General features: G+C 45.1%; 1 protein-coding gene across 1 annotated transcript in view; it reads right to left on the bottom strand.

Moving 5' to 3' along the window:
• Nucleotides 1–9,890, bottom strand: part of LOC105452481 (acid sphingomyelinase-like phosphodiesterase 3a) — a 41,463-nt gene extending 31,573 nt beyond the window's left edge. The window contains exon 1 of the mRNA XM_011693606.1: nucleotides 9,249–9,890. The gene's annotated coding sequence lies outside the window, so the exon portion shown is untranslated. The remainder of the gene's footprint in view (nucleotides 1–9,248) is intronic.
• Nucleotides 9,891–15,814: the final 5,924 nt, after the last annotated feature.

The raw sequence follows: 15,814 nt of genomic DNA on the forward strand, positions 1-15,814 counted from the left end.
CTGCCGAATGAATTGGGGAATAGAGAGAGCGGCAGACGCGCGTCATGCCGGAGCACACGCGTATTTATATCGCGGATACCCGTGTTGGCGCGTCGTAAAAAAATGTATAGACAGTGCGCCCGGGCCAATAAAACGTGATTGATACTGTGCGAAATTCCGAGCGGGGAAAACGACCGATGCATATTAAGGTCGCGCAGCGGGTCGCGCACGCACGCCAAACATCGCAGTCGCCTCGCAGGCGTGACAGAAAAAAAAAACGTTGCGTTTCATTAAGCGGCATAAGCGGGTTACGCGTGCGAGCGCGAGTGTCGCTCCACCGAAAATTTTCCGCGCGCGGCGCATCGCATTTAACCGCTGAAACATTGAGCAGCGATTGCTGATCGTGCTGTTTAGCGGTCGTCGGAGCGCCACCGGTGTGTTTCAGCTGTTTTAGATATTACGGTGACTAGCGCAGCGCGGCACGGATATAATAGGAAATAATTTGATCAACGCCAGCTTTGTCGACTGGCACCAGAATCTCGTTATATGCCCGTTATCGCGTCGCGCGCACAGGTGACAAATGTCAGTAGGTGCATGAATTTTTCGACGGGTGTAAAGCAGTCGCTGCAATAGCAGACATTGCACGTACATATATGTATACACATATATCTTTGCAGTACATTTGCAATTGCGTCGTTTTTATTCTCGTGAAATTCTTAAATAAAATATCACGGCAATTAGGGAACGACCGAAACTTTTACCGCGCGAAAAATATCGAGCTGTAATTTGCGGGAGAGATTGAACGCGCGGCACGCTTCATTATCGCGCTCATTTGCCGCATAATCGTCCGTCCGAACGTAAAAGTTTATCGCGAGCAAGAAAATGGCTATTTAAATATAATAAACGGCATATCGGCGAAGCTCTCCCTCTCCTTCGGTGGAAGGCGGGAGGGGGGGGGAGGGGGAGGAGGTCTCCTTACACCGGTAGGAAATTGCGCGGTCGTGTGGAAAATGGTGCGTAAAATCTACGGAATGTTGATATGAATCGATTAGTGACGGTGCAATAAGCTCGGGCCCGCGCGCGCCCGTATAGGAGGGAAGGACGGAACAAAAAAAACGCTGGCGTGGAAGAAGGCGCGTGCACCGCGCACGCCGGGCGATCGTTATCGCGGATCGTTATCATACATTGGCCCGGAGAAGGAGGGTTTTAAAAAAAAACGCATTAGCATTCGCGGAATCATGTCGACGCATTAAGGAGTAAATGTCCTCCCTCGCTCTCTCGAGCGCCGGTCGTCTTAATTTGAGGGCCGCGGAAGATTTATTTCCCAGCCTGACTCACCTTCTTTCTCTTATCCCTTTCCCGCCCCCGGCCTCCTCCCTCCCCCCTTTCCGACGTACCTGCCTGCCGTCCGGGACTCACTTTGCGGTGCCTTCTCGGTCGTAATGCACTATTGTTCGATATATATCCAGCGATGCATATTCATGGCGCAGAAGTACCGTGGCCCGGCCGCGCCATTAACACTTTTGCGGCCGCGGCCTGCCTGCGCGCCACTACGGAACGAATCGTGCATTTGTTCGTGCGATCCGGTGTACGTACCTACCCGGCGAATTTCTCTTTGATGGCGTTTTATTGGCGATCGTTATTACACAGCGCGACGCGACGTCCTCTGTTTTTATACGTCGGGCGTTATTATATTGGTAATCGGTTTAAACTCGGCGAGAATTCGCATTGAATTATTTACGGTGGCGCGGACGAAATTCATAAAGTACAAACGCGCGTAGCCCGGCGGGAGGGAGAGAAGACGAGAGCTCGCGGAATACGAACCCAATTAGATATCGATTATTATTATCGGTTACGATTATTATGCCGTAATAAGCTAGGGGGACTGGGACCTAGACCCAGGCTCTTTCTCTGTCTGTCTCTCTCTCTCTCTCTTTCTCTCTCTCTCTCTCTCTCTCTCTCTCTTTCATCGTTCTTGATCGAACGGCCGGCGTCACTTTCAAACTCGAACACGTAGTACGCGGCTAACGCCGCGCGATTCTTTCCCTCAGCGAATTTATTCCGCGAACGTGGCCGGCATAGCGACAGCTGTATGCTCGAGATTTATGTGAACTCAACACAAGCACACACGGCCACACACACGCGCGCACGTACACATACGTACACACACTCGCACATCCACACAGCGCACAGTGTATCCGTATATATACATGCATGTATAGATGCATGCTTCGCGGAACGCATTCGACCGTGTGCGCCCCCGCGCGATAATTAATGGTCACTTTTAAGGCGTTATAAAACGCGTCAAAGAGTCGACGAGACTTTTCGTCGTGATTTACGACGCGCGAAACGAGTCTCCCGAGATGATAGCTCTTAACGCTTTCCGTGTGACCGGCGACGTTATCCCGTCGTGAGCTCGCCGGCGGATATCGCCGGGCCGGCCCCTTGACCAGGCGCTCGAGGATCGACGTAAAAACGAGTTCAGAGTTCGGGAACAAAAAGCAAGAAGCCACATTCTCCCGTTTCTTTCGATATCGAAACAGGAGCGCAATCTCACTCCGCAATAAATAATCAATCGATCCGTGAGTCTTACGTCTTCACGTCGATCGACGATGGATCGACTGTCACGGTACAATGGAGAAGGAAACGATTTCTCCTAACGAAACAAATCAACATTGTCGTTTTTTCGGGAAACATGTCGAAAAGATTTGGAAGTCGAACAATACTTTCCCATTTACTTGTCGAATCTAAAATGATCAATTTTTATAATATATTTCGAATTTATCTCTAAAGAGTCGTTAAAAGATGAATTACTAAATAAAATAATAATTGGGAATTATTCAAATTAAAGTTGCGAAAATTCCAGGATTTCCTGTTTACAAATGATAAAACATATTATACATTAAATGTAATTTCGCTTTATTATTGATTTTTCATTAAAAATATATATTCGCGATATAACCCCGTAGTTTATTGATAAACATTCGCGATAACAGTAACACATTTCAATTTCACCGGAGGAAGACGCCGCTATCTATCCTTAACCGGTTATCCATCAAAGCGTTTGTCCCATCAATATTCCGCATAGGGAGTTCTGGAACGCTGACCTTAATTTTAATAGTAGAGTCTTTAATCAAGTTGCGGTCGATTTTTCATTAACTAAAATGTCGCGCGCGGCGCTACTAGCCTCGAGTTACAAAGAATTAAAAATGCAAGATTTTCCGCGAACTCTCTAACGAAGAGCGTAAGCAAGGGGGGAGGGGGAGGAAAAAAAGGAGGAACTTTATTATACGGCATTAATGTCAAAGGTTCCGACGCGTCCCGCATTGAGCTTTTATGAAAAGAAGACGCGACATTTGACGGCTCGCCTCTTAGCGTAGGCGAAATATCGTGCTGCCGCGCGCGCTGGAAAACGACTGGAAAACGCTGAAAATGCGCATTCGACTATTTCGATATTTTCAGGTACTCCGAGGGAGTTACGCTTATCACTTATAAGTCCGTACGCGCGTCTCTCCGCTTCTTCGCGGATTTGTGCAGCGTTGCATCGGTATATACGTGCGAGAGCGCGCATACCAGGGGAAACGAAAGCTTGCATGACAGCGACACATCTCGGCTGTTAAAAGTTGCATACGAAAACGGACAATATTGGCAGGGAGGTGCTACGGTATGGACGTAGATAGAGGCAAATAAGATTTACGTCGCATTCCATCTATCATCGTGCGCAGCTTTCTCATCGCATTGTCTCTCTCATCGCATATCTCCCTCGTCCCCTCCCCCCTCCCTCTCTTTCTTTCTCGCTATTTCTGCATCAAACATTAACGAGATTGAAAAAGTGTCGTGTATCCGTCGCTAATCTGAAACTCAAATTAATCACAAAAATCACAAGGACGAGGTTTTCGCGTGAAGAATCTTCGTCGGCGCGGATGCTGGTGTAATGCAGAATAATATAATAATTCGAAAAATGTTCCTCAGCTCTCGACGCTACTTTGCCGCGCGGAATGAAATAATCTCTAAATGTCTCTCTAGAAACAAAAGCGACGTCTGTTCGTCTGACAAGCGCAAACGGATTACCGAGAGAACGCTACGGTTCACGAGTGATAAGTATCGTTCGTAAAAGACTTACTCAAGTCACGATACGATGGATATTGCAGCACAGAATTCTAAATTGACTGTAATCTTAACACATAATAATAGTAATAATGCCTGTAGAAGTAGATTTTAGATTCCAAAGGAATTAATCAGAATTTTCAATTTCAGGTCAGTTTAACTTATTTTAAACCTCCCTTTCATTTGTTTGGTTAACACTTTAATTTCTCTAACGAGATTATATAGCGTCTAATCTTCACGGGAATTAAAATAACTTGTAGCGAATTTGTTTTACAGAAATATTTCATAATGGGCGTTTGATTAAGCCTACACTTTCCATTCCGCAGAATTTAGATTATATATTTATCCAATCTCTTGCAAGAAGCGATTAGCATTACGCTTGATTGAAAAACAATAGAAAAAATTAAATAAAAATTAAATTTCTTTTTAATCATCTCTCTTTTATGCATCGAAATATCATAGAATTTTATAGAATGGAATTTCGCCAAATTCTTTTAATCCGTTTGTATGGAGAGTAGTTTCCACAGAAACCTGCAGGCACGTCAACCTGCCACCACATGAGTCCCTTGATGATGGCAAAAGCGATGCTTGTGAAAGACTATAGTATCGTCGATCCTTCCATGAAAAGCGAGGATGGCTGAACTCGAGCTGAACTCTTCCCCTTTGAGTCTATATACTTGTAGCAGTATTGTATATAAATATATATATATATATATATATATATATATATATATACACACATATACATATATTTATTTATTTAGTGTATTTATATAGTGTAGTTTTATATAATGTATTATATACGTATAATACATTATGTAAAGTATGTATATTTATATAATTTTACACGTGTATATACACATATAATACTTGCCGACGCTTAAATCGCTCGTTTTCTCTCTGCAGCTATATTGAATTACGATGAGGAATCAAAAGCCAGGAATTATGTCCTTTCTTGCATTATACATCGACTTAAATTAATCTTTTGTACATCGTCATACACATTCATTAGTATAAATTCTAGTGAAAGATATTTTGAAAGCACTCCCTCTCTTCTATTTTGCAGTAGTAAATAATTTAATCTTCTTTCTGTATGCATCCTACATTTCTAGCAAGAGTAAGCCTCGCGATAAAATTTATGGCTATTTATTAATTCACAAATTGAAAAAAAAAAGAGACATTCGGTACATTTTATCCAATTCTATACCGATGACCGCGATAGTGTACGAAAAGAACTCACTTATCTCGAATACCGCGAGGAAAAAGTTTACGTAATTTTTCGCCTCTGACATCATAATTCAACGCGGTTGCAGTGAAGAAAACAGAAGCTTTAAATTATTGAAAAATATCGTTTGCGATAACCACCGCAGTTAAGTTAACGTGCCCCAATATATTTCGACTTATCGGAACGATGGCATCACAGCAATTTATTTCTATTGCAGTTTCGTACAACGTTTCCTGATAATTAAGATATCGATAAGTACTCGTATCTAATATAAAATACGGGATATCATTTTTCGGTCGGCGGTGATTGGATCGCTTGGAAACCAATGGGTTCGTTAGTGTTTTCAAAAATGACTCGTATATCCTCTATACATCGCGTGGATGTAAAAAAATCACGCTCAAAAACTGCTGCTTTTAAGCTGTTGTTTTATAAACCGAGTGTATATACATATACGCGGAGCGACTTTTTCATTATCCAATAGAGTACGATTCAAGAACGGTTCAGCCATCAGAGCTCTCCGAAAAAAGGTACTTCTTTCGAGAGTTAATGCGCGATGCCGCTCCGAATTCAGCCGACTCGACCTATTATATTTCGTTGCGCAATTTTTCTCTTGTTCGGTGACGTGTATATGACGGCCGCATCGCCGAGCTTGCATGCGGCTGTATATAGTACGAGCCGTACGAGCAACTACTTTTTCACAAGTTTCGCACTAATGCAAAAACTTGCGAAATATAACGCAACTATAGTAATCTAGCATTACTATATGTACAGCTCGGGGCGAAGAATCGACCGAAGAAACGCTGGTAATTTCCATGCTGGCACTTCCAAGAGTTCTTCTTTCTTCGAAATTGCTGCACGGAAGCATATTAAAATGATAAAATATATATTTTTGAAACAAAATAAAATGGAGCAAAAGCGAAAATTAACGCTTCGATTATCGCGCGTTTATAACGCTACCTAACAATACCCTTTAAACTTTTCGTCTTCGCGTCTTCCTTTCCACGGAGCGCGATGCGAAAAGCCTCGCTGGAAGCGCGGCGAATGTGCTAAGTTTACGGGACTTTCAACCGCTCCCACTTGCGGGAGTACAATTTCCTATTCCTATCCTGTAATCCTCGCGCGGATGATTACTTCGTTCTAATTCGACGTGCGAGTCGAGTCATCGTCGCGACGCGACGCGGAATCGGGACGTAAGTATAACCATCCGTTACACCATCAGGGCTCGAGCGTTGGTTTTCGGCGCTGGGGAAAGATGCCGTTGACGGAAACGTCGATTAAACAGTACAAAGCCAGAGGGCGAATTGCGCGTACATATCGCGAATTCGGTGGGGTGCGCGCGCGCGCGTCGCGCGGAGGACCTGGCAGATGCAGCCGCAACGCGCGCACATTAGAGCACGTAACGAGATGAAAGCGAGGCCGACGCACGTCTGGCACATCGGTCGATGTTCAAGAGTTACCGCATCTCCGTTATCTAGCTCTCTCTCTCTCTCTCGCTCTCCCCCGCATCCCTCCTGTGCTTCTCTTTACAGCGCAAAATTTATGGCTGCACGTAATATCATTACGCCGAATCGCCGCGCGCGATTCCATTCGCATCGCGGGACTCGCACACGAATCGCTATATGCATATACGGGCCGTCCCGAAGAAAAAAGCGCAATATTCGCGCGTGCCGCGCCGGAATTCGCGTGCTGGAATAAAATTATCCGCCCGGCGCGGCGCGGCCGCGCAGCGTGTATTCGCACCGGTATATGTATACACTAGCCGCGCATAATATATCGCGTATCCCGCCGTGTAATGTATCGGATAACTGTCAGACGGATATAGCGAAAGTTTCGCCTCTCCGCTTAAGACGCGCTTAAGCGATTTTGCGTTTCTCGGGGATAACGCAGATGTTAGTTTTGCGTTCGCGAGAGAGGCGCGGAGCGGGCCGCGAGCCGCGCCGCGCGCGATATATTTCGCATTAATGTATTCCTTGTGCATCCCCCGGCCGCCGCCGCCACCGCCGCCGCCGCCGCCGCCACGTGGGTTTAACGCGGATTCGCAATAATTTATCTTCCGTTAGGACGTTTTAGAGTAAAAGTTTAAGTTCTTCACGCGAGGGAGCGTGGGGAGGGGGAGGGAAAAGGGCGACCGTGGGACCCGATTGTTTTGTTTTAGCGATAACGCGCCGCGCAAACAGACAGTACCCAGGAACAATTCAACCGCGCCCGAGACAATAGAAATTGCAATTTCCCAGATCAAAGCCGCGCCTGGTTGCCAATTAGACGACTCAATCAACTTCCGTGTTTCTCAGCTTTCGGAAAATCACGCTTGCAAGACGGGCGACGAGCGACGATTACGTAATATTACTCTACACAGCTGACGAAGAGTACACGAGCCAAGGTATCGTTAAAATAACGATTGCACGTTTACGTTCAACCACGCCACCGTCCAGTGAACGTTGCATAAAAATCGATATGTAATTTTGTTCGAAGTTTTTAACGCTCATATACATCGTTACTTATATATGCAATAATTTATCATGTTTCTGCGCCTCTTGTCGACCCCAATAAATAAACGTGTACAATTTGAAAGAGCCTCATAATCCATTTGTGAAAGATAAGATTCTGAAGTAAGTTCTTCCACGGGAATTCTGATTTCACTGAGCGGCAGTGTAAATTGGATGCAGCGTTTAAGGAAAGTAGTGAATTAGGAGTAGAGAGGCTTGAACTCAATTATAACGGATGGTAATTCTAACATCTCGCGACATTTGAAGTCAGAAAATCAATGAATTTACATTTCGGTGAGGTAGAATCGAGAAATTTCTTTACAGTTCCCCTGGAAATTAATTAATCACCGAGTTCATTATTTTTCTACATCTGAGCAATAAAAAATGCATACGTCCTAAATATTGAATATCGAAAAAGAAATAAAAATATGTTATTAAGACTTGTTTTATTTGATTCATTATCAAATAGAACAGACAAAAAGTCATATTTCATTAAAGTAAAATTTCGATTAATCTTCGGATTAAGATAAATTCTTATTATGTTTTAATCCAATATAAAACTGCAAGATGACATACTCGCAAGAAAATAAGAGATAGACATCTTTTGCGACAATGCATGTCAAATTTCTTTGCCAAATACTTTTATACGAATAAAGAATTTATATATAGACAAGAAAGGAGAGAAAAAAGGGAAAAATTCAAAAGAGTTAGATGTAATAAACACTGAAATATGTACGAATACCCATATTTCATCGTTATTCTTTTATTGTAACGGTTTTGCGGTGAGCAATTAAAAACTCGGCTGAAATTATTAAAATCGATGCCAAACTGCCCAAAATGTAATCGAAAAATTTCAAATATCAGCTAAATGTCAAAAGTAGTTATTTTTACGGCAACTAAAATATTCGAAATTTTGTACTTTCAAACGTACAATTTACTACTTTAGTGTCTTAAAGTATTCTGTTTAGTGTTTTCGTTGAGTCACGCGTTTAGGATATAATTAATGAGTTAGAATTTCCATCAGCACTGTGGCAGTGTGCAAATGTTTCTTTTATCGCGATTCAGAATATCATCTTTCAGCAACCCGCTGATATTCGATTTCCATCTTTCAATCTAAGTACCTATTCTCGACGGTGAAAAGATTATTGCTGCAGATATATTAATATCCTTCGGAATTTTCGCCGAGACTTTCCAACGGGAATCGGTAAGGGGATACCAGAGAGAACGTTTCCAGTTGATAAAATTACCCGTCCCTTTCCGTCGGCAAACGAGCGGACGAGTCTCCAACTTGAACAATTATACACAGAGAGAGAGTACTCCTATACGTGGTAACGCGAACGACAGGACCCATTCCGTCGCTTTACGCCTCTCGAACCGAAGCGCGTTTACCAAAGTAATAAAGACCCACGGCCGTAGCGAGATCGCGGATACGAGAGGCAATCAGCACTTACGTGTTCGTGTGATTCCGCGAGAATGGATGTCGGGGATACCGGAGGGTGCCTCACTCGTGACTGGTCATACCGGAGAACACACGTACACCACACCGGCAACACCTACACACCACCTTTCTCCTTTTCTTCTCCTGCCGATCGCCGAGCGGATTTACGATCGCAGCTTATAAATCACAGAGCGGTTTCAACCGGCGGCGCGACTTATATATCGTTCCCTCGAAGATAGAGTCTTCAACGCTCCTTCCCCACCAGAATCATTCTCGGCCGCCGCCGGCGAACGGATCTTAGTAAGACCTAACTCTCGGCTCTCCTCTTCCGCTCCCTAATGGCACCGCGAGGTCTGTTTTTCACACTCCGTGACGTAACAAATCGTATATAGATATATATTTATTCCTGAGCACCCCGATTCCTTATTCGTCTCGCGACAAATTTGTTAGCGCGCGTTATCCCGCGACAGCACCGTCGACAGGCGGAGAAAAAGAGGAAAGGAGAGACGGAAAGCGAGACGAAAATTGCCGCGCTCCCACGTCGCGTCGCGTCGCGTCGCGTCGCGACGCTGCCTCCCTTCAGCGAAAACACCCCCTCACCTGCGCGAGGTGAACGATCGACGAACCGTGTGCGGTTCGCAACCCGGCACGAGTCGAACTCGCTGCCTCCTCGAAACGGTGTTCCGGTGGGGTTGACGCCGCCGCCGCTGCCACCGCCGCCGCCGCCGACGCCGGCGCTGCCTGCCGGGGGTCGCGAGGGTGGCTCCAGCTTCGCGACTGCGCCCTCTCTGCTCTCTTCAACCCATTACGTATCTCGCACACGCGTGACCGTGAGACAACACGCTCTTTACGCGTATACGTATCGCATACGTGTGAGAGGAGGCCATGGTGTCTCTCTCTTTCTCTCCCCATCCCCGCTTTCTTCCTCTCTCTTTCTCTTCCCCTCCCGACCCTCCTCTCTTCCGCTTTCTCTCACCGCGTACACCCCTGAGGCCCCTGCCCGTCTCTCTACAGCCCCGGACTCGGAGTCTCTCGCCACCGCAACACGTAGCCTCGTAGTGGCTTTCTCTACCATCGCCTCCCTGCCTCGATTGTGCTATAACTCGCGATGCATCGTCGTATCACTTTATGTCTGGCATAACGTTTTATTAACCAGAAATCAAGTGCGCTCCCTTCGATCCCCCACTGAGAGTCTCTCCAGGTTCTTCGACGTATTTCCCTGTCTACTGTTCTGGTTTCTATTTATTCTCTCTCTCTCTCTCTCTCTCTCTCTCTCTCTTGTCCAACGGATGTGTGCTATTTCTTTGGAACTCAACCAGTCGCTAAAAATAAGTCAAACCGGAACCACATATGGTGAATGTCATTGTCGCTTAGAACATTTCTATTAACTGTCATGTCCGCTGCTTTCAGCTTGATGTCCTCGATATGCGTGTACACGTGCGTGAGTGTGTTTGCGTGTCGTTCTTTTATTCATTCCTTTCTTCTTCGTTCAATTTTCCGCGTTTCTGCAATGACATTTCTTTGGCTTCACATCGACGCATCACGTCAACTCGCGTCTTCATAAAAATATAGCAACATTTCGCACAATTTTCCCCAAACCGGATACGAAATGTTCCTCTTCCCGATTTTATTCTTGATCGCATGCAGAAGCAATATTTACGATAGGCATTAGACTTTATTATTTTTACTATTTACAAAAATTCTTATGAAAATCTAAGAATAAAGAATCGTTTGGTTGAAGAAAGTAAACAATGATGTAAGGAAAATTAATCATAAGAATCTTATTCCTTTTCTTCGAAAGCTGCGCTCAGAAACTTCGCCCCAGATGCATCTATAGATATCATTTTATCTTTATTTGCCATTCGATAAATAACAAGGATAAAATGATATACCGTAAAATTCCTGAACGCACCCCTGCATGTTCCAAGAACCGTTATATTATATTCTAAATTGTGTACTGTGAATTTTATTATATTATCCACATACTTTCAGCGCTAATATCCGTCGTTGAAAACTAAAAGGTTGCAAACAAAGTAGAAAATTTTCAGCCAAATCATTGATTAAATCTTCAAACGTTATTTTCTATACGGAATTCATAACGAGGGAAAAATGCATCGCTTCCGATATGTTTTGCAAGAGGGGAGGGGAGGGGGAGAGGGGGAGTACTTGTACAACAACACAAGGAACAACTTCCGCACGCTCGTAATAGCGTATGCCGATTGTTTGAAGAAGAAGTATTACCTTTTATGCTCTAGAATCGACGCTGAAATTTAACGACGGCTGTAAACTTTTATAAGGACCTTATTAATGATTGCGTTTTGCCGCGTGGAAACTGTCCTTATATAGGTCTCCTTTATAGCATTCTTCGTGTAACATTTCCCGTATTACAGTCCACTCTGTCGTACGTTTGCACATAAAATATTGAATCCGCTGATGCGTTCATTAAAGTACAATTATTTATATTAACGTCTTAATAACGTTAACACGTCTTAAACCTCTAACGTATTGAATTACTTATTATAAAAATAAAAATAAATGATAAAAAAGACTCCTCTTCATGTATATTAATCATGTATATAAATTTTAATTTACAGTTTAATTGTAACTGAATGTCGAAAACGCGGCGAATAACCAATATTCCCTTCTCCCAATATTTCTATCAACGAAAAGTTGTCTTTGCAGCCGGCTGGAGAATCGACAGTCGAAAGGACGTGGCTTTGGAGGACTTTATGAATTATCGCTACAAGTGCAGCGAAGAAGCGCGCCGCGAAAGGGGTTAAATAGGTGCCCATTTCGCTTGGTTGCCTGCGACGTTCGAATACGCTTGTCAAAAGCGTGCGGCGTATCGGCAGACTGTATAGGGAAATTAATACCGAGGCATATGTTCCGAACAGACCTGCCTAACCGGCGCATCGGCGCGTGGTAACCAAATCCACGTACGGCAGTTTGTGTGCACGCCGGTATGCGTGAACGCGAGGGAGGAAGCGCCGGGGGATGAGGGAGAAGGGGGGTGGAGAAGATAGGCACAAAGTCCGTGGAGGGTGCCAGTCGGATGATATAGTGGATACCGGTCCGTGGTGGCGGCATGGTGGTTACAGATAAGGAACAGGTCGCATCGCGGAGCCCGGGGGGTGGAGACGGTACTAATTTAGTAAGCGATGTACGAGAGGGTAGAGCGGCAATACCCGCTTCCGGCTTTCGTGTCTGAGAAGACGGAAGTAACGCGCCGCGTGGGCGCGCGCGCGCGCGCGTATGGGTAGGTACCCGCAGACTCTTTACATTTAAACGGAACGCCGATATTTCTACTCGTATACCCCGCACAAAGTACCGCAAACAAATTGATGCGATATCTTCCCGAAAAATGAATCAATATGTCGCGATAATCGGGTAATATGTAACATTCACGCAATAATATAATACATTTAGTAGTCCCGAGTCGAAATATTGATGCCTCGATATCAAGACATCAAATCTGCGAAATATTTCTCGGGAAAGACACGCTTAAAATTTAATAAGGGGGTACATCGTATACCTGTATTCACATTGAATACAAGTGAATGCACCGTAAATATTAAGTAATACGATTTTCTCGAAAGGTACCAGGTGCCTCGGTAGGTAATTTCCCCGAAAGAAATCCATCGGTGTTTCTCGATATTTTCTTTCGCAAAGTAAGACGCGTTACCACGAGGTATTCTCCCTCAAAAAGCCGATACTTCCGCAATCTCGAAATATCGTAAATATCCAAGTAACACCCGCGCGGATAACGTACGTAAGGGGCGCGGGTTAGTCGAGCATATTTCATCCCGCTCCGCGCATCCGCGTACCGCCGCGCGGAATTGGGTGACTATGACGAAACGCGGGGGATTTTGCAGCCGGCGCGCGGCGCGGCGTGGCGTGGCCGGAGATTCGCTTCTCGCGCGCCTCGCTGTCAAAACGGGAAGTACGTATGCGGAAGAGTAAAGTAGGATACTGTGCCGAATGGTTACATAGATAAGGCGAGTCTTTCCCTGCACCGAGAAGAGAAAGAGAAGAAAGAAAAAAGAGAGAGAGAGAGAGAGGAAGAGGAGAGCAGGCGCAAGTTTGATCCCCCTCGTTTTCTCTCGCTGCTTTGGCCTCTTTCCTTTTGGATTTGCCGAACGCGCTTGGGCACATCTGCTTCTTCCGCGTGTTGCTCATGCGAAAGAAGGACTCCGAGAGAGAGAGAGAGAGGAGAGAAAAAGAGAGGGAAAGGGTGGATTGAACTGGGATCAGCGGAATTTACTCCGGCGGATTGTGTGAGCACGCGTTTTCTCTGCCGTGCCGCGACCAAACGGCGAGGCGCGTGACAGAAATTGCATTTCGCGCGAGTATCGATGCGCGTTCAGGGGATATCCCGACTTTACGTACGCGAGTACGAGGAATATTCGAACGCGCGTGAACGTTAGCAAAGATCTCTTTCTCTCTCTCTCTCTCTCTCTCTCTCTCTCTCTCTCTCGCCGGCAACATTCTATCAGTTGTTTGATTAGAGGAAACCAAACGGCGACAGCAGCGGCGGCTGTGTACAAATTCTCGTGAAATATATACAACATAGCGTATATGTACACACGTGCGCACGACGGAGATGTACACAGCTGCGGAATCGTGAATATTCCGTCGGTAATCAGTCGCGCTTCAACAGTCGGTCCTTCGAAATAGTCCGGGAATTACATATTGCATGACTCGCGGCTGGCATTTCGTACGGAACGATTGTACGCGACAAAATTCGAGATAGCAGGGCGAAGATAAGCGCGACGACGACGACGACGACGACGAGCGCACGATAATGTCGCCGCTTGTCGGCGAAGAGTCGTGTTAAAGGGGGGCGAAAGTATGCTAATTACAATGCGCGAACGAAAAAGGGCATTGTACGCGTGCGCTTTTATATATATATATATATATATATATATATATATATGTATGTACAACTTCGTATTAATATTATGCAAATTTCCTTCGCTCGCGTTTTCCGCACACGCAACTCCAAAAGCATCGGCGGAGTTTCTTCGCCAGAACGAACGGAGCCATGTGACGGAATGGGAATAACAGGCCGGCTGCCGTAAAGCACTCCAACTGCGGGATAACGCGCGGGATAAAATATATTCCGGGCCGCGCGCGGCGGGACGAGTTAACGCGCGAAATATCGGACGGTGATTTACGACGGCGATGCGTTTAATAGGAAGGCGCGAAGCCGTTTTTGATACGTTTAGTTATTTCCCCGCAAGGCATCGCGGCGGCGCGGCGCGGGGATAAATACGCACGGCGTATATTGTATACACACATGCGTGATAAAACATGATACGCCGTGCGGGCGCGGCGTATGATTAGCTGTTTCTCATTAGCCGGCGGATGCTTATTCGGCTTTTAGATCAGTGCGCTGTGTAGTTGCAACCCCGCGCGCGTAGCTCCCAGCGAAACGCGCGGCTTGCAGCTCGTTTGTGCTCCACCGTGTATTTTGTACTTGTCCATTTGCTTACATGCGTTTCCACTACACGCGTCGTTACGAAGAGTTAGCGCCATTGAACCCCGCGCCGTTGCCCGCGCGCTGTGTGTTTAATATCCATGCGCGCATACATATCTCGAAGGATGACCGATTTCCGCTGTATATACGTTACCGCGCGGTAGCTTGTTAGTTCTGGAACTATCGCGAAAACAAATAAACACCGGGCACAAACACAGATTTCACCTTACCGAATGCGAAGCGCCAACTGAAATCGTATTTTAGGACTTCTGCAAACTTAATCCTAAAAGTTAAAAATTTAATTACAATTGTGATGAAGGTTTAATGAGCGTAGAGAACTCTGATGAAGCCGAAACTTTTTTTATCTTCTAATACAATTTTTTTTGTTTAAATATGAGCACGTTTTTCTCGAAACTGTCAAATATAGATAGGAATTATATATTGAGGGCCTCTCTATCGTATATTATCAAACTCACTCAGTTAATTTCTTATGTTTATGTGCAGGTACTACATATTAGTTATTTTTAAAAACTAATTTTGTAAGTTTCATTTTAGAGACCAAATATTAGAATCCAAAATAGAGAACGTCATATGTTAAGGAAATTCTACAGTGACTACGGACAGCCGTTATATGTATATCTAGCGAAATTGTGAATTGTCAGCGTGAGCAGCGTAGATAGAGACTTGACACTAGTCTAGATTAGGCTTACGTAGCAAGGCATGTTTCTCCGGATCTAGGAGAACATGTCGAGAACGGTTAATGGTACTCGACCGTTTCCGCCGAAGTATCTGTAAATTCTATAAGTTACATATTGCGGGAGAAGTTGGTTGTAATCCACCAACTTCGAAACTCGAGTGTCTTTGTATAGCCAAGCCGGGGAGCCTTGCCGAGCGGAGCACGCTGCATCAAAGTAGTATGAAATAACTTTCGCGAGCCCGTGAAGTTCTCGTTTCCTATCCGGTCGAAAATTATTTCCAAGAGCTCAAGTTTCTTAAAGTAATGTCCCGCCGGCTAACTATGACGTTTGCATTTTCATGTCGAAGGATAATTCTTCAATTATGAGCATTGATTTGTACACAGTGCTCTCTCTCCCCCTCCCCCC

This window comes from Wasmannia auropunctata, unplaced genomic scaffold (genome assembly GCF_000956235.1).
Source record: "Wasmannia auropunctata unplaced genomic scaffold, wasmannia.A_1.0 LD336031.1, whole genome shotgun sequence".
In the NCBI taxonomy this organism is placed as follows: domain Eukaryota; kingdom Metazoa; phylum Arthropoda; class Insecta; order Hymenoptera; family Formicidae; genus Wasmannia; species Wasmannia auropunctata.